Below are 21,091 nucleotides of genomic sequence, written 5' to 3'. Positions count from 1 at the left end.
TCACTAGGCTACCCATCCGTCCCAGAGATTTGTAGAAGCGAAATCAAGCAAATTAAAGAATTGAAGTGTAACATGTGTTCTATAGCAATGTTGACACCTACACTCCGTAGAAGGAAGCTCCATCGCTGGCACAGTCGTTTTTGTACTTCATCTACGTTGACCTAAGTGATGGTACTATTATCAGAGAAAATATGACGACTAATGCCGTTGTTTGTCTGTTGAGCTGAACGATATTCAATTTGATTGGCATCTTTAAACGACATTTGGACCAGATAAACTAGTGATTGGCATCACGTTGACGACAAGCAGAAACGGTTATTTACCGTTAAAAGTACATTTTGTCTGACTGTACATACACGCGCGCGCGCACGCACACACACACACACACCAGAGAGAGAGAGAGAGAGAGAGAGAGAGAGAGAGAGAGAGAGAGAGAGAGAGAGAGAGAGAGAGAGAGAGAGAGAGAGAGGGGTTAAAATATGGTACTTGTTGGTCCCTGCCTGGCGCTCGGCATTAATGGGTACAACAAGGACTGGTCGGCTCGGAGTCAGTATAATGTGTTTGAGTGGGGTATTCATGCTTCACTGCGGCATGGTATCTCAGTGGGCTAGCACTATAAAACCAGCTTAAGTCTGGGCTTGTACAAGCAGCCGCACATACACATACACACGCATGCACTTCGTCATATGAGCGAAATATTCTCAAGCACGATGTTAAGCCCAGTTTCACCTCACCTCACCTACTTACAAGGACCCAACCACACACATACACACGCACAAAATACACAACTGCAACACAGGCACTCACATACATTCATACACACATAAACACGCATTTTTACCTCCATCTTATCTCACCTAATCTTGTTCGACGGCACCGTATCCTTGCTAACAGTTTCAACAAAATCAGCATCCTCCACGACATTTGTCAATCTTACAATCAATAAACTTTTACCAAAAGCTTTCCCATATACCATCATCCAACCGTAACAGGGCTTGTATCACACTAAACGGTTCTGTTAGCTGAGGTCAGGCATTCTAAACTTCAAATCCATCTTTGGAATAGACGGGTTATAAAATTCAAATCTATCTTTGTAATAGATGTGATATTGTTCACGTATGCCAAGCTCAATCCCATCCGGTATACTCGCCACTGATTGGTCGTTTCATTATTCGTTCAGAACGGACCAGCGGGGCCTTGGGTCTTAAGAGCACGCGTTCCTTAATTAACCATTCACCAGGCTGAACTAGAACTTCATTAAACACAATTTCCTCCCATACCACCGTTCCTTACTGCTGATTGGGTGTTATGTGTTTAAACTGGTCCCTCGACTCTGCAACCACGCGTTGCGGCTGGGGACCGGTCAGATGACGTCCATAGTGTTTTCCTTAACAGGTTAACGTCATCAACGTCACTGAGTAAGTGAATAAGGTTTTACGCCGTTTTAGCAATATTCCAGTAATATATGGCGGCGGGGGACACAAGAAATGGGCTTCACACATTGTACCCATGTGGGGAATCGAACCTGGCTCTTGGGGTGACGAACGAACGCTTTAATCACTTGGCTATTCCACCAATCAGCATTCAGAAGATTAATACTGCTTACCGAACAAATTTCTTTGTGTTCTATAAGGAGATCAGGGTTTTAGCTGAAGGTAAATTAAACGATTAAAAAACTATTCATTGATAAGCATGCCACGCAGTTCGTATATGGAATTGTGCATAGGTTTCTGTCACTGAATATTCGTGTGTAAAGAGCTAAATATATGTGAGTTTAACGCAGTTTCCACAACATTTCAACAATATAACGGCGGGGGATACAAGAAACGGGCTTCACACATTGTACCCATGTTGGGAATCGAACAGGGGTCTTCGGCGTGACGGGCGAACGCTTTAACCGCTAGACTACCCCACCGCCCCTCTAAATATGAAACAAACGAGTAAAACGTGTGCTTGGCTAAACTAAACAGCTGGAAAGTATTCATCCAATTTTGATACTGGCTGAAAACTAAAATGAACACACAATATCTAGTTATTGGTGTATTTCATGCTGGTATGATACTTGTGTTTTGAACCATACATTTGCAGTGTATCGGTGACCGTTTTCACTCTACTTTCGTTTTTGTCCAGTTTTCAACAGTATGCTTTTTAACCCCCGTCAGACGAATAGAGATTCGCACGAACTATCAGACAGGCTCCACACACATATGTGCAAGGCTCGCACAGAATTAGGGCTGGGCATTGCAGAGAATTTTCATATTGCAATATATTGCGATGCGAAAGCATATATTGCGATATGTATTGCAATATTGCAAGAAGTTCTTTTTTAACAAAAAACTACTTATAATCGACTTAATGCTTGATTTATAAAGCAAAAACACAACAAAATCACCATGCTTGATTAAGCTTTAATAAAAACTTTTAATCATGACAAAATAAAATTGTAAATAATATTTGGCACAAATGAAAAAAGGAAAGGAACAATTTATAAAACGGAAATATCCGAAGATTTCCGAGTGTTACGAATCGCAATACGTATCATTTTCATGCCTGAACCGGTATATACCGGTAAACCGGTTATATTGCGCAGCCTTACACAGATTAGACGTATATCTTGCCATTGTTAAACTTCTACTGAAGAATGAACAAAAAACATTATGGATGACAAAAGCGTCACCTTCATCTAGATAACGGTGCAAGAATGTACAACGAAACGTCGCACACAACGTACTTACATGTTTCAGCAAAAATTGTTTTTATTACAATTTGCCAGAATTACTGGAGTACTATGCAATAAACAAGAAGTTGTCATCCATAAAGTTATATGCTTCATTATTGACTCACGATCTATATGACCACTTCTATTCAGAAGCAGGGAAAGTTCAAGGCAAAGCTCCACTCATCACTTCTATACCCCTTTCTAGGGGAACAATCTAAGAGGCTGTCCTCTGTGCCCATGTCAGTGTGAGGAGCCCGTGAAATACGCCGTCATACAACTTTAACCAGATTTACACCTCTGTCAGGGAGCGAGGGGAATCAATTACGACTTACAAGGAGTTAATCAGGGTCACTGACGGGCATGCATTCTTAATGAATGTTTGACCACCGAGGTGCAAGGTCAAGATGATGGTATTGCTCGGGATAACGAATCTCGGTGTGGCGGTTGCACCACGAGCACTAAAAAAATATATTGTTTCTCAGCAACATTTTTCTTTGATAATGAGCCCAACACCAGGTTTAGGAGTCGCCACGGGGGTTGGACAAGGACAGATAACTCTGACAACTCTGCCATTGTAACTTAATTTGAATGGATTTTACAGCTTCAAACCAAATATACTGAGGGAAACAAAGAAGGCAACACATGAAAGTACAAATGTTCCTTTATTCTTTTCCAGGTTTCTTCACAAGCTTTGCATTACACTGTGGATGAACATCTCTGAACAGATATAGGAACACTGCGATAAAGTGGTGCTCCCTTATTTGTTTCCCTCAGTGTATTACAGACTACCTTGAAAAAATCCATCGCCCCTTCGCATGTTGACCGCCTCCGTGGTGTAGTGGTTAGAGCGTCCGCCCGGAGAGCGGAAGGTCGCGGGTTAGATCCCCGATCGCGTCATACCAAAAGACGTTAAAATATGGTACTTGTTGGTCCTTGCCTGGCGCTCGGCATTAATGGGTACAACAAGGACTGGTCGGCTCGGAGTCAGTATAATGTGTCTGAGTGGGGTATTCATGCTTCACTGCGGCATGGTATCTCAGTGGGCTAGCACTATAAAACCAGCTTAAGTCTGGGCTAGTACAAGCAGCCGCACATACACATACACACGCATGCACGTCGTCATATGAGCGAAATATTCTCAAGCACGACGTAAAACCCAATTTCACCTCACCTCACCTTCGCATGATCTAAATGAGAAAAAGTAATAATGACGATAAGAAATAAGAAACATAATAAGAATAATAAAAATAATGAGAAACATTTTGAACTGCTTGTGGCTGAAGTGACTTGATTTAAATGGGTATTACAGCTGAAACCAAATATTACAGATTGCCATGAAACATGACATCGCTCCATTGCTTGTTTTAAATGAGAAACAAAATAAGAATGATGGTGAGAAATAAGAACATAATAGGAATATATAGAAATAGCTGGAAACATTTTGAACTGCTCGAGGCCGTGAAATATCTGTTTTGAGGAGGCCGTGAAAGGTCAACGCTCATTACAAAATACTAGTACCATGGTCATCTGAGTTTCCCTGTTACAGCATAATTCGTATGTTCCATCAAACCACATCCTACAAACAATAACTTTTTTAAGGAGAACACAAACATCAGCCTCCCTCACTCTAATAAGGTAAAGAATTCGATGCCTCTCTTAAAGCCACTGAATTGATTTCCTTAAAAGGACATCGACGGAAATAGTGTTGCCAAGAATCGAGAGATGTTCTGTCACAGGAATGTCAACATATACTCAAAAAAGAAGTAACGGTCCTTCTGTTTCTCCAGTAAAACTGGGGCGGTGGGGTAGCCTAGTGTTTAAAGCGGTGGCTCGTCAAGCCGAAGACCCGGGTTCGAATCCCCACATGGGTACAATGTGTGAAGCCCATTTCTGGTGTCCCCCGCCGTGATGTTGCTGGAATATTGCTAAAAGCGGCGTAAAACCAAACTCAGTCAGTCAGTCAGTCCAGTAAAACTGTACGTGATCTAACTCGCTATGGCAGAGTGACGTTAACAGATTGGGTTTATTACTATGACAGCTACGGGTTGTCCTTAACTTCTTTGAGTGGCATATGCCAGTTAGCTTTAAAAGTGAAATGGACGTCTACTTTGGTGGTCGCAACGCAACAGATTGTTTAATATGTTTAATATGTTTAATATGGCTATGGTGCTATATATATACCAACAGGAGAAACGGTAAGTGCACGAACAGGTTTTGACGATGCTATGTTGGTTCCAGGATTGTACTCAGCGTCACGAGAAGAGTGAGTGAGTTTGGTTTTAGCAATGTTCCAGCAATATCAAAACTTACACAGGCTTAATCTCCGCCGGTCATAGTTACCAAACTATTCCCTTGCTCTATTAATTTGAAAGCAAATCCTGAATACAAAAATCTTGTTAGCGCAAAGCCATATTGCAAAGAATGGTATGTGTTGGAAGATTAATTCCTGGTCTGGGTTCGGATTGCAGCTTTCCAAACCATTTCAGTGTGAAAGAGATATCAATGTATTAGACAATTGAAAGTAAGACATTATGAGTTCATATTATATACTTAATTGTGAAAGTTTAAGTTTGAGAAAAGGGATATTTTCTCTGCATTGACAAAAATTTGATATGTGCACTGCAGTGAAAATATCACTTAGCCGGATCTACTTAATGGCTCAACAAAGATTTTGCCAGCAAACCTGGACATCGGGTGACCAGCCTCCACCTAAGTAAACTCGCCCCGACCAGCTGATTGCCGAGTCGTTCGGTGCACCCATAGTGAGCGAATGCAACTGTGCGTGACTGTCCCTCGGTGTTCCGTCGGGCCCTTGCTTCGTGTGAGATACGTGCTGGCAACGTTCAAACTGACCGGTTATGTGCAAATGACTTTATTTCGCTTGATTGGCAGGAATCATTACCTGTACATATGCTTATTGACACAGTAATTAGTTGATGTTTCTGTCAATCGTGCTCTTCCCTTTCTATCGACCCGCCATGTTTGTTTGTGGTTCTTATGTATTCGTATTTACGCAAACTCCAAAATGAACGTTTGATAAGTGTTGAAGTTATTCAAACAATGACAATAAATAAGAAGATAGCAACCGATAAAGATATGTGTTGTCGCGGTATCTATTTAAAATTTGTTTTCGAATACCGAACTATATTCTCTGTGTGCCTGAACAAAGAAGCAAACAGTCTTTAGTTTACAGTTGGGAGTTTGTGGACTTCCTTTATCGAATTTTCTCAGACTAATAATGTTTAAATTTAGATTAACAAAATTGGAAGCAGATACTAAATAGAACACTTCATGTGTCTAGTGGAATATTATGTATCGGTCGTCTCATGACGCGAAGAACGTCATACCGCGTTTTTCTCTCGGTCACAAATACATACATCATATTTCCCTAAACACATGAAATATCCTCTATATATTGACTTCAATATATTTTTGCGGTATGACGAGATAAACGTACAAAATAAGTCACCGCACTGTTGTTGATGATGATGATGGTGGTGGTGATGATGATGACAGCGACGATGATGTTTAGCAAAATCCTAAGTCCGTGGACTCACATGCAATATAGTTTAATACAGTTTGTATGTTAGGTTTGATAACCAACATCCAATTTACAGTGTATTATGTGACTATGACATGAGATGTAAATGAGACAGAGCGTATTTTTCCCGCCCTTAGAAATATTCAAGCAATAACCCGGCCAAGGACCCCCAAAATAAGCTTCCCTAACGTGGTGAATCGAACTCAGGACTTCAGTAAAACGAAGGGGCCCTTTAGCCACTAGATTACTCCATCAACAGATGACCTAAAGATGACTTGTTTGTTAATAACACTCATTTAAAATGTTCGCAATGTGATACATTTACAAATATGATTTGGAAAGGATATATCCCAGACTTAGAAGTCTCTCGGACTGTCGTTGATATATCTAGTATCGGAGAATCGGAATTCCATATATATATATTACTGCTGCCACGTGCAAACGGAACAGGAAAAAGTAAAATCTATTTTCCTTGTTTTTCCACTCTGCCAAAAGTTAATATTGTTTCGTTAATATAAATAATCCCATGATATTTCACATCGACTGAAAATTCAAAATATAACACTATCTTGTGCGCCTTTTTAATAGTTAAAAAACACAATCAATGAAGAAACTTTTTAAAACACAAGTTAAGAAATTAAAGTTAATTTAGGAGTTTAGAACAAGTGAAGCCGGCTATCCGAGTAGGCTCTAAAGTTAAATTTAACAACATATCAAATTCAGGGTAGTCAAGTTAAAAGATTCCGCTAAACTTAAAGTTTAACAGGACCACAGAGGTTGTGAATGGTTTCAGTTCGTGTGAACAAACATCTTAGTTGCTTACGAAAGCACCTGTACTGGATCGTCCAATACAAACACAACCAATACAATTGATTCCTGATCTTATTACCTGAGGGCAATCCTTAAGATGGATGCTTTTCATTCTCCGATCATCCTTGCAGCTTTTGTTCTGGGCATAGGCCTGACATATATTGAGTCTAATGCTTCACAGGTAGACAATGGTATGGGAAGCCGGGCCAGGGGGATCGATAGACAGAAGGAGGGACAGAGTTTGAGGAGTTTCAGGGAGACAAGGCCCTACGTCGGAGGCCCATTTACACTAATTGGCATATACTGCCCACCGGAAGTGGTATCGGGGCACTTCCGGTTAGATGTCCTGATCTCGTGGTTTACAGAAACCTGACACGAGAATTAGCGTGGATGATCTTTGACAGCATGTGACATGATGAACACGATATTTAACTTATAAGTGTATATATCCCTCGTGGCTCAACGCCAAAGGTAACTAGGTGCAGATCACTGTTCATGTTGTCTGGTCAAGTACTACTGAGAAAGAAATAACAAAAGGCACGGGCTCTCAATCTATTTAAGATTGTGTCAATACAATACCTGTACTATACACATGGATTTTCACACATTGGTAAAAAATGCCTTGGTTAGAGAGATTACATTTTACAGGAACGTTAATGGCATGGGTAGTGTAACATGCTCGTCTTCATTGAACGGTTAATCTATGTCTTTTCTCAATAGTCCTGGAGGATAAAGCTTACCTGTAATGCTATGTGTACTTTAATATGCCACCGTATTTGTAGACAAATCAAATTACAGCGCCCTATAGCTCCGCTATTTGCAAGCTACTTAGGATATTGAAGCAAATCGCTGTGGCTATTATAATATATGTCCAGACTGGGTGTAATTATTGAGTGTGTAATTAGCCTGATTGCTGGACGGACAAAGAATGGACGTGATGGTCATTTGGGAAACACTAGACAGGATATCAGTTTCATCTAATTAATGCTGCCCCCTCCCATTTGACCGATCCCCCCAAAGCCATGTCCCCAACGAACGCACCGGCACAAAGGGCTTATACGTGTAGACCTACAGAGTATGAGTCAGAGAGAGTGTACAAGAGAACAGACAGGTGGCTTATGGCCGCCATTCTTGTATTTACTAGATACGGGGAGATACATCGAACAACAGTTATCACTTGTATGCAGCCGTGACTAGACTTTATTAGTCGTAGATTCGTTTTCATTGACCTGGGGACCGTTGTACAAAGCGATCTTAGCGCTAAGGTGACCGTAGTTCCCATACCTTAACACAGCCTTAAGGTAGTGTAGCACTAAGAGGTCTGTTGAGGTCATTGTTAGATTTTTGGAGGTCTTTGTCAATGTTAGATTTGTGGAGGTCTTTGTCAATGTTAGATTTGTGGAGGTCTTTGTCGTTGTCAAATATGTAGAGGTCCTTGTCAGTGTTAGATTTGTGGAGGTCTTTGTCACTGTTAGATTTGTGGAGGTCTTTGTCATTGTCAAATATGTAGAGGTCTTTGTCATTGTTAGATTTGTGGAGGTCTTTGTCATTGTCAAATATGTAGAGGTCCTTGTCAGTGTTAGATTTGTGGAGGTCTTTTTCACTGTTAGATTCGTGGAGGTCTTTGTCATTGTCAAATATGTAGAGGTCCTTGTCAGTGTTAGATTTGTGGAGGTCTTCGTCATTGTCAGATTTCAAAGAAGTCTTAGTGATTGTCAGGTTTTGCGGAGGTCGTTACTGAAATGAATATACCATATTAGTTTGAAATCTACCGATTAAACATGATAAGATAAACCGCCTTAAAATGATACAGATGACGTGATACTGACTGCACGAAATTAGATATCCAAAAGTAACATGGTAGAGACAATTTGATATGGACTACATGTGATCAATAATTCATCAGCAATATTAAACATATGATGGTCGTTGTACACACTGACCCTCAAGGCAAAGAACGTGTAATCCGAAACATAACACATTTTGCATAAATAATTCGAGTTATCCGAGATTCGACAAATCCGAAAAACGAAGAATATACAAAGAAAACTAAAGAACCAAATTTTCATTTCGACACAACCGAACATCAAAGTTCGACACAACGTTGCCTCACTGTATTTTATAATTTACTCAAGTAGTGGAGAAAAAAATGCATTCCCAAGCGCCTCTGGCAATATCAATCGACACAACGCATAAAACTAACTAAAGGCTGTTTGGTTCGTAAGCCATCAAAGGTTGTATCCTACACATATGGATGTAGTAACAAGAAGGAGATCGATGAATGGTATTGGACAGTACTGTGGACCGTCGTTCTCACAAACGCGCATCACTTCCACCACACATAGCACTAAAAGTCAAATGCCAACTAGTTTCTACTATACTGGTACTATGCTACCGACAAAACATAAAGAAACAAAATGGCGTCAATTTCCCATGTTGCCCGCATGTTTGGTAAAATCAAATTATATATGCTATGCATCAAACAGTTGAGCTAAGCATTACCCAAGTCACCATAACAGTAAGCCAATTACTTCAGTGACTGTCCCATGTCGCTGTAAATGAGAATTAAATATTTGAGATTCCGCCCAGCAAGGACACAATGTGCTAACCAACGCGTTGCGTCAACAATGGAGGTAAGTTCATGATTTGACTCATTAACAGTTTATAGAATTTTGTTTTTGTATACAGTGAGCTTGTATTTTTTTCATTAGGGTAATTTCTTTCAGAAAATGGTATTATTTGGATGAGCAAGTGACTGCAAGTGTGAGACAACATGCTATAACTAGAAATAGAATGTACAACATTCAACGTGTTAGGCATTGTAAGGTTTATAGACTAGTGAGTGTAGTTTTACGCCCCAGTTTTCCAGTAATATCAGTAGGTAGGCGTGGGCGAGTGGTTGTCTTAAGTCACTGCTGACCTACTTCTCTGAACGGAGGAGCTGAGCATTATATATTATTTTTATTATAACCTCTTCCAATGTTCTTTTTCAATACATCCATTATAATCAGAAAACAAGTTACATTTCTTAATAAAATATGAGCCATAATTGTTTCAATTTTAAAAAAATAATTTTTGAAACAGTTACTTTTTAACAAATATCTAAGCTCCTTCCAGGTATATCAAATGGTACTTGCCTTGTGTCTATTCGATTTGGCAAACGAAGGGTGAAGGGGTGGGTGGAGGGAGAATTGGGTTGGGGAGGAGGGTGGGGGTTGAAGGCGGATAGGGGGGAGGTGAGGGAGGGTGTGTGTCTCCGCCAAAGTGTCACACCAGGGGAGGACACTTGTGTTGATATCGTATACTCTTTTCCTGCACTATGCATTCTGGCAGTGTTAAGGCGTCTATCTTCAAGTGTTACGTGTTTGGATAACATTGTGGTTCATTCTGCTTGTATTCCTCTGCTTGCTGTAAACCTTGGGTTGGAAGATACAAAGTGCAGTATGTTTGAACACAATACCCTGAATACAATTATACCTTTGTCATCAGAAATGTAGCAATGTTTATTCCTTATGCTGTAAAGCACCGCCAAAAATATATGGCTGCAAACATATTTGTATTATGGGCCGATGGCCTACATACACTCTGCGAATAAAGAATTTGAATTTGAATACTCGGCAATATGTCAGGGGTATCAAGGCGGTCTGTAACACGAATATGGACTAGGCAATCCAATGATTGACATCATGAGCATGCATCTAAGCAGTTTGGACACGATGACATGCATCAACCAAGTCAATGAGCCTGACCAACCAATCCTATTGAAGACCACCTGCAAGCATTGGTTATTGAGGTGCACTTTTAACTGACTGACTGACTGAGTTTGGTTTTACGCCGCTTTTAGCAATATTCCAGCAACATCACGGAGGGGACACCAGAAATGAGCTTCACACATTTTACCCATGTGGGGATTCGAACCCGGGTCTTCGGCGTGACGAGCCAACGCTTTAACCACTAGGCTACCCCACCGCCCCGCACTTTTAACACGGATCACCACTGGTGGTAATACTTTGACAGATAACCCTTGGTACCTGAATCATAGTGTCATGGAACAGACTCAAATATACATGGACGCGTCTTTAGATCGAGCCAGGTGACAATATTACATCATAGTGCTGCAAGGATTCTGTTCAGATTATGACGTAATATCGTTTAAAATTTAAATATATTGAAATATGAAAGTTCCTGAAGGATTTCAGTCGCCACGTCCATAGTGCTCTCAATTGACTTTCACGTGGGCTATCCTACTCCGAATGGCTTATATCAAATGAGTTCAAAAAGCTACACCGAGGGTCAACAAATGTAACAATCCCGGCTTGGTATCTGTAATTGAGCGGTAGATTCATGAAATTAATCATGTTAAATGTGTTTACTTTGAGACTGTTTGAATGGAGGTATAGTGAGGCCTTTGTTGTATTGTTTTTGAACGTGTCCATTACTTTACAACAGATTGTTTTCCACTCATTAAACCTCATTAAACAAATATTTCGTCATTCGGAATTAGGGCGGGGCGCGAGTACAATCGAGGTGAGTTGAGGTGGAAGTTAAATAGCGGTATAAATAGTTAATAAATTGTATGTGGTGTGTGTGTGGTATGAGTGTGCCTGCATGTGTATGTATGTATGTAAGTGTGTAACGTATATGTGTGATTATATGTGTGTAATTATGTGTATGAATGTCTGTCTGTGTGGAAATGCATGTGTGTATGTATGTGTGTGTGTGTGATTATGAGTATGTATACATGCATGCATGCATGCATGTGTGTGTATGTGTGTGTGTATGTATGTATATATGTATGTGTGTATGTATGTATGTATATATGTATGTATGTATGTATGTATGTGTGTGTGTGTATGTATGTATGTGTGATATGTATGTATGTATGTATGTATGTATGTATGTGTGTGTGTATGTATGTATGTATGTATGTATGTATGTATGTATGTATGTATGTATGTATGTATGTATGTATGTATGTATGTATGTATGTATGTATGTATCAAAACTATCAAAGATATGTTAGAAGGTATTAGTTTATGAAAAAAAGCTTAACTACATAGCTTTATGCAATTCACGAAAACAATTCTCAAATGCATTCATATTTAGGTGAAATGCATCTTTTGTCAGAAGAGTTAAAGTGTCCCATTATCGTCCATGCCGAAATAAACCAATAACAGTGATTTAGATGTCCAAAGAAAGGTTGAAATAAAATTCTGCTTTGGGACAAAGATAAACCATTTAAAGTCACCATTTGTCAACTATTAAAGCACGAAACAACTGTCGTAGAGTGTTTAAAATAATCATTGCTATGATTTCAGTCTTTTAAAACATTTTCTGCTGGTTTGCATTAGTGAAAACAAGTAAAGCGTGTATGTGATATTGTGAGAAAATGCTTAGGAACATCTACAATGATCTTTGTTAACATTTTCGCTTTTATCCACTTTCTGTTTACACATAGCAATTTCAATCTCCAAAACGCAGCAATATTCAAGCAGTATTTGCATCCATTTCACATGTAGAATGCTTCTATAGGGTATAAAGAGAGATTAGAATGCATGATATGATACACAAGTACGAGAAATATGCCACGATTAACAGCTGAAGATAGAGAAAGAGCCATTGGAATAGTGCAGATGGGGTCGACATACAATGTTGTTGCCAACGCCCTCGGATGCCACCATATCACGGCTATAAGACTTATTCAGGGCTTCAGACAGATTGGGGTCACCGTAGACAGACCAAGAAGTGGACGTCCACGCATCAGAACGCCAGTTGAAGATAGGTACCTCCGTCATTAAGGAGGGAGGGTAACGTTTCTTTTGGTGTTTAGTGTATTTCTATGTGTGTGTTTGTATGTCTGTGTATGTGTGTATGTATGTGTGTTGCTATTTGTCCACAATAATGCCTTTCTTACAGTACACGCAGACACCACACCGCAGTTCCACATAGATATCCCACTAAGACAGAGTAAACTGACTTCGAAACAACCAAGCATTATTTTACCAATAGGGCCCAACCATCTGTGGGTCTTTGGATAGCCGAGTTGTTAAAGAACTAGCATGGCACGCTGAAAACCGTGTTTCGTTTCCTGAAGAGGTATATCTGTAAAATTCATGATATTTCTCAAACAGACCCTCATACACAAGCGAACGAGTGAGTGAGCGAGCGAGCGAGCGAGTGAGCGAGGGAGGGAGTGAGCAAGCGAGGGAGTGAGTGAGTGAGCGAGTGAGTGAGTGAGGTTTGGTGCCTCATTTAGCAATATTCCAACAATATCACGGCGGGGAAATGGGCTTCACATTGTGTACCCATGTGGAGAATCGAACCCGGGTCTTCGGCATGACGAGCGAACGCTTTAACCACTAGACTACCCTACGCACACACAGAAGTGGGTTAAAATCAAATCACCTGGTCTCTTTCATTCAAATCAGTGCGCCGTTCCACAACGCTATCTCAGCTTACCGACTGTCTTAAGCTTATGTCAAATTATGGTATTAACTGTAAGATCGCAATATGGAACTGGACCCTTAAGCTGGTGTTTACGGTAGAAGGCATGCGAGCAGGAACACATATTATGATAAATCCATTCCTGATGCAGGTGGCTGCTGACGAGCTAATTCCTCCATCTAGTCCAGTCTGCGACAGATAATGATTAATGTTCTTTCATACTTCGCGCCAACCCTGAGCAATAAAAGTGTCATTCAGCTGGTTAGCATTATCAGATAGACCGACCACTTGAACGTTGGGTTTTTACGAATGTTTTTTCAGTTGGATCCGGAAACCGCAGTCGAGGTGTTCGATGTCAGGTTGGTTGGTTTGTTGTTTAACGCCGCACTCAGCAATATTCCAGCTATATGGCGGCGGTCTGTAAATAATCGAATCTGGACCAGACAATCCAGTGATCAACAGCATGAGCATCGATCTACGCAATTGGGATACGATGACGTGTCAACCAAGTCAGTGAGTCTGACTACCCGATCCCGTTAGTCGCCTCTTACGACAGGCATGGGTTACTGAAGATCAATTCTAACCCGGATCCTCACGAGTTTTGATGTCAAGTAGAATATCGTGTTAAGGACTGGGATGATTTTGTTTGTCTGTTGTTTAACGCCGCACTTGTCAATATTCCAGCTATATAAAGGGACTCAACACCCGTTATTTGTTGTTTACATAACGCCGCACTCTGCAATATTACAACTGTATGGAAGCGGGATTTAAGTAATGGACATGAGTCTGGACACTAAAATCCAGTGATTAATATCATGAGCATCGATATACACAATCGGGATACGATGACATGCCGTCAGCAAGCCTAGACACTCGTTAGTAGCCTCTTACGACAACCATGGGCTGCTAGGGATCATTTGTGATACACATTGAGCCAAATTGAACACTCATCAATATCTAAAGGGACTCACTGCAGCTTAATAATGGAGAGGTGTACTATATAGTCCAGACCTCGAGTGAGTGAGTTTAGCTTTACGCCGCTTTTAGCAATATTCCAGCAATATCACGGCGGGGGCACCAGAAATGGGATTCACATATTGTGGAGAATCGAACCGGGGTCTTTAGCGTGACGAGCGAACGCTTTAACCACTAGGCTACCCCTCCGCCTTCCTGACCAAGAGCCTGTTTGACTGGGTTATGACGGTTTTATGAGTGAGTGAGTGAGTTTGGTTTTACGCCGCCTTTAGCAATATTCCAGCAATATCACGGCGAGGGACACCAGAAATGGGCTTCACAAATTGTACCCATGTGGGGAATCGAACCCGGGTCTTCAGCGTCACGAGCGAACGCTTTAACCGCTAGGCTACCCCACCTCCCCGAAGGTTTTATGAAAGAAAGGTATGACACACGCCGATGATTAGTCTATTTAAATGCGAACCTGTGACGCTTTCATGTAAGAGTCAATGGCTGACGTCACCACTGCTTATAAGACACATGCATTCATCCAGACCTCGAGTGAGCGAGTTTAGTTTTACGCCGCTTTTAGCAATATTCCAGCAATATCACGGCGAGGGACACCAGAAATGGGCTTCACAAATTGTACCCATGTGGGGAATCGAACCTGGGTCTTCGGCGTGACGAGCGAACGCTTTAACCACAGTGGTACTCCACCACCCCTGTAAATAATAAGATACTGTAATTGATCGCCGATAATAATAATAATAATAATAATAATAATAATAATAACAATAAGTGCATTTATATTGCGCTATTTTCCATCCGTTGCGGTTGCTCAAAGCGCAGATACTTCATAAATATAAGAAACGTGTTGAAAGTGGCGTTATCCCAAACCGTTCACTCACTTGTCTGTTGCCACAGAATTTCTACATACGTACATTTCCACAGAAATGTCCCCACTCTGATCGTGACGACTGACATTACACAAGTACGTAATTATCTCCCATGACAAAAGCGATAAAACCCTGACATAATCTTTCCAAGATGGATCATCATGGCGGATTAACTTAAATGTGCGGCATTCCACCAAAAGATTTTTTCTAAGCATTGGTTTTGTTTGTTTGTTGTTTAAAGCCGCACCCGGCAATATGACGCTGGTCTGAATAATCGATTCTGGACCAGTGATCAACATCATGAGCATCATATTCAAACGTCTGAAGCAAAACTAGTAGAGCCGATCCTGACTATAATACGCGCATTTATTTATGAATCACTATCAAATAGTGACGACACTAAGCGTTAAGGTGAACGTATCTTGTCCCATCGGTCACAAACACATGCGGAGGCAAATCAATTGTTCGCATGGAAAACACAAGCCTACATAAGAAATGGATTGATACGTAGTTTTAATATCTTTATGTAAAGGTCTCGAACCTTCACGGGGAAACAAATCCCATTATCTTACCTCACACATAAATGTCACTTTCTGATTGGCTGAGCGCTCTTCTATTATGTTCAATGTTCCCCGCTTACAAGCGAGTAACATTTCAATGGACCTCATTTAGTACTTTGTTGTAGTAATTCTTTACCTCGAATAACATTGAATCGCGTATGATGTACGGAAATTACCGATGTTTTGCGAATGCAAATCGATGGGAAGGGAGATAACTCTACATCTGTTTTTCTTGTCAGCAATATCTAGCGATGGCTACAAATAGATTTGTACCCGTGCTTCAAACAATTCAAAATTAACATTAAGGTGTTCAGTAAGACAAATACATTGTTCACTGGTCCCTCGGGGCCCATGGGTTGATGTACCCTCGATGTTTGTTTATGTTCCCTGGTCCCTGAGCCCGAAGGCGAGGGGAACATAAACAAACATTGAGGGTACATCAGCCCATGTCCCCCGTTCGAGATCAGTGAACAATATGTCTCGAATAAAGCATTACAAAACTACGTCAAACGCCGTTGTGTCGAACGTTCAACTCTCGAACTCACGGTTGTCTCGAATTAAAAGCTTGGTCCTAACGTGTTCATGATTTAGTCATCATTTTGCTATTGTATCAAACCTCGAATAAGTCGAAGTATTTACTCAGACCCCTTCAACTTCGACACAACGATGTTGTGGAACATATCGTAAAGCGGATGGTCAGGCGTGCTGACTTGGTTGACACATGTTATCGTATCCCGATTGCGTAGATCGAAGCTCATGCTGTTGATCACTGGATTGTCTGGTCCAGACTCGATTATTTACAGACTGCCGCAATACAGCTGGAAAATGAGTGCGGCGTAAAACTAAACTCACTCACTATTGTGAGGCAGTGTCATATGTCCAGTATCATTCTATTTGAAGGCAATTCCTAGAGGGTTCACAGAGGCCCAGATAAGCTGCGTATCCGGGTAAAATACGCATAGAATTACGCATTGAAAAATAATTGTTGCGTATCAATTACGCATTAAAAATGTTAGATACGCAGAAAGTTTAAAACAAATGCGTACGGAATATATTTATAAAAATCGCTTGCGTAATGAAAAAGACATCAATTGCTATCAAGTTGTACTGTTAGTATAGGACAAGTGTTGTACTGATAGTATAGGATGAGTGACATTTTGTGAAATCATTTCCATTATATTTAAGTTGGTTTTGATTACCGCCTCGTTTTCCATTGACTGCTAGTTTACAGTAACATCGGTAAAAATGTGTGAAATTAAATGGCTTCCGTATTTTACCCCATTCCATGTGCGTATAACTTCTGCTTACCACGTTCATGAGGGTCCGTATAACCCTAGTGTTGATTATATATATTCAGAGACTATTATATGGTCTCTGATATATTTTACATAAAAACTGTAATTAAAATTACTCAATGCTAGGTTATAATTCTTTGGGTTAAATAATGGTATTCTGTATTATATTTTACTGATGACTGCGTCAGAATTCGTCCCGTTATATTATTGTGCATGTTTGAACTTGTTCACCGGGAAACGTGTGCACAGCTGATTGCTATTCCCGGCTCAGATACACACGGTAATCTTAATCCCTGCAAATAATACAATGCCCAGCAAACACAACTTAGAACTTAAAAGGTAAATAATCTTGTCTAGTGATGTTTAATTGCAAATTTGACGTCTCTACTGGCAAAGTTGTCTTCTGTTGTTTGTTCACGCGTAGTGATACGATGTTGTTTTCTTTCCCCTGGAAAAAAGTTTGACGAAAGCGTAACCCATGGATAAGACGACCCCCTTCTACAGACTGATTTTTGGGTCCTCAAAATTCGGCTTATAGACGGTAATATGCGGTAGGTATGACATAAGGCAGAACATACCTGCTTAGTAAACTTACTCAATGGCATATACTTAGGTGAGTAAAATGACTGAAATACGCACATATTTGAAAGCAGTGGGTTACAGCAAATGAAATACCCACTCAACATTCATAATACCCACTCCAAAAAAATACAGTTGGTACAGTACTCACATGAGCTAAATCTTATCTGGAGCTCTGGCCGGCTTCATATTAGCGTCTCCAACGACCAATGCGACACCAAAGAGATGCAATATAAATATATACATAAATTGACAAAGAGTTATAGTTTTTTCTTTAAATGGAACATATTGCAGAACTTTAAATATGAAACCCAAATAATTTAGAGTTATTGCGAAACTGCGTGAATTCGAGGTCTTTGAAGTCGTCTCATAATGTCGCATTTACTTAATAAGAAACCTGAGCTAAGAGATCTAGTAAACTATACTATTTTGCCGATAAAGAATAGACTACGAACATTACGTTAACGACTTGTATCAAACGTCTAGACAAATGACTCCGAGGTACAATGTTTCAGTGTGTAGTCGTATTTTTAAATATGAAATTTCATAATTGACATATCCATTAATAGACATGATGCAATTCATAGTTGTTACAACGCCCCTGTAAAACGAGATTGGGGGGTGGGCGGTAGGGTAGCCTAGTGGTGGTGGTGGAATTGGGTTTAACGTCGTGCTTGAGAATATTTCGCTCATATGACGACGTGCATGCGTATGTATGTGTATGTGCGGCTGCTTGTACTAGCCCAGACTGAAGCTGGTTTTATAGTGCTAGCTATAGCCCACTGAGATACCATGCCGCAGTGAAGCATGAATACCCCCCTCAGACACATTATACTGACTCCGAGCCGACCAGTCCTTGTTGTACCCATTAATGCCGAGCGCCGGTAGCCTAGTGGTTAAAGTGTTTGTTAGTCACTCCGAAGACCCGGGCAGGGGCGTAGCTACCATTATAAGAAAAAGCCCGGGCTTACACAAGATTTTTGCTAAAACGGTTGGACAAGCCCTCAATACTATCTAAATATAAAGTTTTGCAACCTATCGGGCTTACGCGAAAAGATTGGCTTGCTACGCGCCAGCCGGATTCGATTCCCCACATGGGTATAATGTGTGAAGCCCATTTCTGATGTCCCCCGCCGCGTAATTGCTGGAATATTACGAAAAGCGTCACAAAACCTCCACGCTCGCTCCCTCACTCACTCAATCCCTCCCCTCCCTCACTCACTTGCCTGTGTATTGACAATCTTGATAACCAAAACACAGGCGTTGTAATCGATTTCTCACTCACACACTCACCCACCCACCCACCGACCGACCGACCGACCGACCGACTGACTGACTGACTGACTGACTGACTGACTGACTGACTGACTGACTCACTCAAATCACTCTCTCACTCACTCACTCACCCACCCACCCACCCACCCACTCGACTCACTCACTCACCCACTCACTCACTCACTCACTCACTCACTCACTCACTCACACTCACTCACTCACTCACTCACTCACTCACATACCCAGCCACCCATCCACTCACCCACTCACTCACTCACTCACTCTCTAAAACGGAGTATGAGAAATGCCTCACGTGTTTAAGGCTATCATGGGTTCTTGTTGAAAATGGCCCCGCGTTGCCCTTGTGGGTCGCCCCGAGTCTCCAAACCACTTTGCCTACTCAATTAAGCTCTCGTTTGTCAGGCTTACACGGCGGAGCACTGCGCACAGACCCTGGCTGAGAACCCAGGCTTTTCACTCATCCACTGCTAAGGGCGGAAAGCATGTGCAGTACCTGATGCCGCAAATCTAGGTGATATATTAGAATAAGCGCTAGACATCTGTTTAGGCCATTATGCCACTATTAATTATCGCCTAATCCGATACAGGCTATTTTCATGTGTATGTTTTATTATTAGTTATAATTCGTTGTGTGATTGTGATAAAGTGTTTTGTGAATATTGTCTTGCGAGGTTCTTTCGTAATACCGGACAAAAAGTGCAAACTGTGTTGATCCTCGAGAGCAACCTTCTGAAGATTAATAATGCATTTACCGACAATCTTTTAGTACACGAGGACTGGGTTGTACTACTTTCCCGACAGATTCAACCCGAGGTGGCATTGTCATTTTGCTACGTCTTTTTCTTCTATATCGCTTGATCAATGGAACGCGTCCGATCGTCACGCTGAAGGCCTGGGTTCGATTCCCCACATGGGTACAATGTGTGAAGCCCATTTCTGGAGTCCCCCGCCGTGATGTTGCTAGAATATTGCTAAAAGCGGCGTAAAACCATACTCACTCACTCATTTCAATACAGTGAGATTTTGTGTGAGTGACCGGTGCTAGTTGTAGAGCAGGATATGCTTTCCTTTACACGGACACCTGGTGTCATCACTGAATTTCAATATTCCATTCAAGTTATGTTCATTACTTTTGGGCTTCTTACATCCTGTAGAATTTGTTTTCGTAGAGGTCGTTCCATCGAGTTGTCGTTTTAGATCTACTATCAACCACAATATTCGGATTTAAACCGATTCCTGGTCGGAATTGGTAACCAGCATCATTGTAACAGGCGACATAATGGATCACACAGTCGAGTGACTGATATTATGAAGAACAATACACCCGGGCGTGGTTTGTTGTTCATAATATCAACCGCTCGACTCTAGTACTATATCTACAGGCCGCCGTCATACAGCAGGGATATTACTGAGCTGGACCGTAAATAACAAACAAAAATACAAACGTGCTGCATAAAATATGTTGAAACAATGAGATATAACCCCTTTGGGCTTTCCAGCACTCTCTCTCTCTATATAAACCCTGTTTTTCTGAATCTCATCATTATTGTCAAATGATAATTACGATCATCGGGTGTAAATACACTTGCTCGTTTCAATTACCGAACCGCTTAGTGAGTACTACAGTGTACTCTGATCAAACAAGGCCTCACTTAACGTACGCAGCACGCCAGACTATAGGTATGACCATATCGCACCTCTTTACCGGGTTGAACCCTAAATCACTGGTCAGCTAAATTAAAGCCTCATTTGACCAAATAATAATATTTCCATAGACGCAATACCTCCCTCAGTATCGCAATGCGATCCTCTTCCAGAAGGCCCGAGTCGACCCCAGTAGTTTGACATGTGTGAGTGATTGTCGCTAATGTTTTACCATACATTGGTATTTCCGACCGGATCATTTACTTGATGTGAAGCTTAGTTCAATTAATTCATTCCAATTTGCAATCCCAGTAGAGTTAACACTATCATAAACACGTGAGACACAGTCAAGT

The sequence above is a fragment of the Haliotis rubra genome, unplaced genomic scaffold, assembly GCF_003918875.1.
Source record: "Haliotis rubra isolate DU_JTF1 unplaced genomic scaffold, ASM391887v1 Scf238, whole genome shotgun sequence".
Taxonomy (NCBI): Eukaryota; Metazoa; Mollusca; class Gastropoda; order Lepetellida; family Haliotidae; genus Haliotis; species Haliotis rubra.
This window is presented reverse-complemented; position numbering follows the sequence as displayed.